Source organism: Elephantulus edwardii, unplaced genomic scaffold (genome assembly GCF_000299155.1).
Source record: "Elephantulus edwardii isolate Elephantulus edwardi_28Jun2011 unplaced genomic scaffold, EleEdw1.0 scaffold00125, whole genome shotgun sequence".
In the NCBI taxonomy this organism is placed as follows: Eukaryota; Metazoa; Chordata; class Mammalia; order Macroscelidea; family Macroscelididae; genus Elephantulus; species Elephantulus edwardii.
This window is the reverse complement of record NW_006399875.1, coordinates 10,075,061-10,080,526: the sequence shown is the minus strand read 5'-3', so window position 1 is coordinate 10,080,526 and position 5,466 is coordinate 10,075,061. Positions and strand designations below refer to the sequence as shown.

General features: G+C 39.2%; 1 pseudogene; it reads right to left on the bottom strand.

The window, feature by feature from the left end:
• Positions 1 to 1,060: 1,060 nt before the first annotated feature.
• Positions 1,061 to 1,450, bottom strand: LOC102876764 (annotated as a pseudogene).
• Between the last annotated feature and the right edge of the window lie 4,016 nt (positions 1,451 to 5,466).

Below are 5,466 nucleotides of genomic sequence, written 5' to 3'. Positions count from 1 at the left end.
TGAGTGAATGCAGGGTTGCATCTGTGAGTTGAAACGTGTTAATCCATATTCCACCAGTTCCTGGGGCATTCATTATTTTTTTGCCAATGTCTTCAGTGCACCTTCAACTTCTCCCTTCAATACCATTGGCTATTTTACTTATATACTACTTCTTAAAATTTTTCAGTTTTAATCACTTCTTTAGGGTAAAGTGACAGTATTCTCTCCATCTTCTTTTGATACTTCAAGGATCATTTAATATATTTTTCAAAGTATATTTCAATATTGCAACTTGAATCTCAAATCTATTTTTCAGTTCTCTCAGGGTGAGAAAAGCTGAGAAACTTCCCCTTTTATCTTCCAATTCCAGCTGTCTGCACATCCCATTATAGTACTTTTCTTTGTCCTCTTGAACTCTCCTTTGAAACCGTCTGTTCATCTCTTTTACTTCTACATTTTTCCCCCCTTTGTTTTGGCTTGTCAATGCGCCAGTGTAGTTTTCAGTGTCTCTTCTGACATTTACTTGTTTTTGTTTATATTTTTTTCCTTTCTCTTTAGTCTTTCTAATGACCTTTGCTCTCTTCATGGATTATATCCTTGATGTTTAACTCATGACTCCAAAGTCCTTTCATCACTGATGTTCAGTGCTTCAAACCTATTTTTTTAAAAAAGTATTTTATTAGTTTTAATGAACATTTACAGAGATTTTAGATTTTTATTCATTCCTTGTTGCATTTTTCTCCCTACCCACCCTCCCATATTTGCTCTTCTTTTTGGAAAGTAAAAGAAAAATTCCTTCATTGGTACACAACCTATTCTTAAGAAGATTTTGAAATCCAGGTGAAATAAATTCAAGATCATAAATCTCATACACTTATTTTCATTTTCTTTGATCTAAATTTGAATTAGAATTTAATTTGAACTAGTTACTCCATTGATTCTTTCCACAGATATAATCAATTTAAATCCTGTACAGTCTATCAGATTAGGTCCATGTGTAAAGTTGACTATGGCGTTTTTTTTTTTTAATGATTAATAGAAGATTTATTTAAACAATAATACACAGTCATCTCTGTCTCACTTAATATGAGATGTTAAATGGTCGTTCCCATTTTCCTTCCTGGATAAGTTTTTCTTTTCTATTTCTCTCGGTTTTGAAAACGTAGTACCAGAAGAAGAGGGGCCCAAGGCCAAACACAGCTCCTGTGAGAGCGAGCTTGGGAGTGGGCCTGAAACTGGGATATATATTTGCTGATCTTGCATATGTCCAACGAGTCAAGGCAGGATCTTCAATGATCGTCTTCCGGTTGGGGTCATTGAGCTGAAGCAGATACTCCCGTTTAAGCCGGGATCTAATGGCCAGCCACTCGACTTGAGCCCGCTGGGTCTCTAGAGAGGTGTTGTATTCGGCTGGGTCAAGGGTAGTAGGTAGAGTGGCCAGGCGCGATGGCTTGTACTTGGGGAACGACATCTTGGCGTTTTTTAAAAAGGGTTTTTGTGATGAATAAATAGCTGAATATACAAACCTTTCATTCTCTTTCTAGTTTAACTTCAGTCACCAAGTCCATCTTTATGAATACAGTTCCGTATTCATTGTTTTTAAATTTTGCATTTCAGTCACCGATTATCACTAAAACATTTTTGTTTCATGTTTGGTCTATTTCAGACTGCAAGATTTGATGAATAATTTTTCAGTATCAGTCAGTTCTTTTTGATCCTGTCACTCTGTATGTTCCCCACATCTTCTTTTGATGCTTTCTAGGACATTCATTGTATTGCCCATAACATCTTTCAACATTGCTACTAGAGGCTTAAATTTATTTTCCAATTCTGTCAGTTTGAGAAATGCAGAGTGAGCTCTTCCCTTTATATTCTCCAATTATTCTCATGGATGTGCTTACCAGTTTATGCCAGGAAATTTGGAGGATAATTGCCAGGTCAACGGATTGGATGAGATCCATATTTATTCCTATTCCCAAGAAAAGTGGTTCAAAAGAATGTATAAACTATCGAACAATACCATTAATATCACATGTAAGCAAAACACTGCTGAAGATCATTCAAAAGCAGCTAGAACATAGATAGGTAACTGCAAGACTTTCAAACAGAATTTAGAAGATTGCATGGCACAGGGATACCATTGTTGATGTCAGTTGGATCCTGGCTGACAGTAAAGAGAATCAGAACAATGTCTGTTTATGCTTTATTGACTATGCAAAGATATTTGATTGTATGGACTATAACAAGTATAGTTAACATTGAGAAGACTAGAAATCCAAGAACACTTGATTGTGCTCATGTGAAACCTATATCTAGATCAGAAGGTTGTATGAACAGAGCAAGGGAACACTATATGGTTTAAAATTAAGAAAGGATTGTGTCAGAGTTGTACTCTCTCCACATACCTAATCATCTAGTGTGCTAAGCAAATTATTCAAGAAGCTGGGCTCTGTGAAGAGAAATGTGGCATCAGAATTGGAGGGAGATTCATCAGTGCTCTGCATTATGGAGATGACGCAGCCTTGTTTGCTGTGAGGAGGATTTGAATCACTTGTTGCAGAAGAACAAAGAATACAGCCTTAAATATGGACTACATCTTAATGTTAAGAAAACAAAGATTCCTACCACTCAACTGACAGGCAGTATCGTGATAGATGGAGTAAAGATTGAAACTCTTAGCAGCTTCGCATTACTTGGATACACAATTAACATCTTTGGTTCCAGCAGTCAAAAAATCAGGAGACATATTGCATTGGGAAAATCTGCAGTTAGGGATTTCTAGAAATTATTGAGGAGTAATGACGTCTGCTAGAGGGTGTGGCTTTAAAATCCCTTCGTGAGAGGATGGGTCTGCAGGCCAGCCAGGGGCCTGGAGCCTCCACTCTGGGAGTTTGGCTCCTAGCTAGTATCTTGATGGCAGTCATGCTGATCACATAAGGGAAGTTTTTTGGGTCATGTTTAATGTATGTTACTGCTCTTTTTCTCCCAAAAGTGGATGTCCTTGAGCCTTTGGCTAAGGGTGGAGGTCTACTTGAGTGAGTTGTTGTTTGTTGTTGTTGTTGTTATGTGCCGTCGAGTCGTTTGCGATTCATAGCGACCCTATGTACAACAGCCCTAAACCCTGCTCTATCATGTGCCAATCTCATTGCCTCTGACACACCCATCCCTAGTACCCCAGTCACTGAGTCAATCCACCTCATAGAGGGTCTTTCCTTCGTGCGCTGTCCCTCTACCCCACCAAGCATGATGTCCATCTCCAAGGACCTGTCTCTCCTTATAACATGTCCAAAGTATGTCAGACGAAGTCCCAGAATTCTTGCTTCCAAGGAGTAGCCTGATTTAACCCTCTCCAGGATGAATCTGTTTGTTTTCTTGGCAGTCCATGGAACATTCAATACACTTCTCCAGCACCACAGCTCAAAGGCATCAATTCTCCTTCTATCCTCCCTAGTCATTGTCCAACTCTGATGCATAACAAGTGATTGCAAAGATCATGGCCTGTATCAGGCGTACCTTAGTCTCCAGAGAGACACTTGAGTGAGTGGCTTTAAAAATTGCTCACAGAATGGGTGTTCAGGCCAACCACGGGAATGAAGCCTCCACTCTGGGAGTTTAAAATGCCTGAAATTTGTTAATTTTCAAATGAATATTCTTTAAAAGACACAGAAATCTTCTATTTGCTGAACTGAATAATTCGGAGTTGCTGTGATGCTGCAAACTGCTCCATAGTATTGCCAACTACCATAGCGAGTACACATTATGTACAATATTTGGATGAGCTTCCAGATTGATTTATGCTGGGAAGCAGGAGTGGCATTCACTTCCTAAACGAGATGTCTCTGGAAACTCTACAAACTCTATAAATGTATAGAAATGATGTTCATTATGGAACATAGTTCAGGTCTTTTGAGTAAAGCTTATTCTGAGTTGTATTAGACTTGATGACACTTAACCACTGCTAAATGAGACTAGTAGTGTTATAGCTGGAGGAACACTCTTCTACTTTGTACATCATTCTTTGTCCATGTGCTGTATGACATAGCCTGGGTTTGCTGTGATACTGAACCTTGTGCCATTGGGTTATAAAATACCAGAATGGTTTTCCAAAATGGACAGTGTTTGGTGGAGCTCCCACTTGTAAAACAGGTTTGGAAGCAAGAGTGACATCTACTTCCTAAACCACACACCTCTGGAAACTCTATTAACTTGAAAAATGGTGATAGTTTTGGAAAGACATTAGGTCTTTTGTTTATAGAGTTTTTATAAATTGTGTTTGGCTCAATAGCAATCAACAACAACAATGACAACAATGATGTCAGTTTGAGGACAGAAGAAAAATTCACACGTTTGAGCTGTGGTATAATAGAGGAGCACTGAACATCCCTTGGACTTCCAAAAGAACAAATAAGTCTTGGAGAGGGTGCAGCCAGAGTATTCTCTGGAAGGAAAGAGGATATGCCTCACATGCTTTTGGGCCTGTTGCTCAGAGGAGCTATTCCTTGGAAAGGGACATGATGATCAGAAAGTTAGAGGGTTGAAGAAGGAGAGGAAGACCCTTGACCAGGTGAATTGACACAAGGACTGCCACAATGGGCTCTAAAGTGTTAGAAAGTGTGAAGATGGCACAGAATAGGAAAGAGTTCAGATCTGTTGTTCATAGGGTCTCTATTAGTCATACTCCATTCAATGGCACCTAAGAACATAATAATCTCTTGGACTTAAACTGTAGGAGCATATATTTGAATAATATCCATGTTTACAGGTTTTCCTTGTATGTGTACAGATAATATCTGCAAAAGAAGCAGATGCAACATGTGGGTAGCTTTGTCTCACTTGCATTTGCTTCGTAAAGGAGAACATCAATAATATTCATGACAGCAAACAGATCTCTAATCTACTCAGTAAGACACACCACCTCTCAACCTCCTGCAATTCTTTCTACCAGTTAATTAGGTTGGATATTCATTGTTGACTCACAGATTTTACACACAACTGTACCACCAAGAGTGATACCAGAGTGGTACCAACTTATCAGAGAAATAAGGTATAGTGTAGAGAAGACAGAAAAAAAAGGAAAGAAAAGGAAAATCACCCATTTCAAGCTCAGATTTTAGCCTAACAGTCCCAAGGCACAATTCCTCAATTAGTCCTGGACTCAGTTTCAGTTCAGCAAGTAGTTTTTTTTTTTTTTCCCTATCATGCAGGATGCTCTGTGTGGGAGCTACTCTCTCTTATACTAGTCTCATAGTTGTTGATGATTTTTAAAACCATGTGTCATCAGGCCCTTTCATATCTGTTGTTGTTGTTGTTGTTATGTGCCGTCGAATCATTTCCGACTCATAGCAACCCTATGCACAACAGCCCTAAACCCTGCTCTATCCTGCGCCAACTGCACCGCCTCTGACACACCCATCCCGATTACCCCAGTCACCGAATCAATCCATCTCATCGAGGGTCTTCCCCTCCTGCGCTGTCCCTCAACCCTCC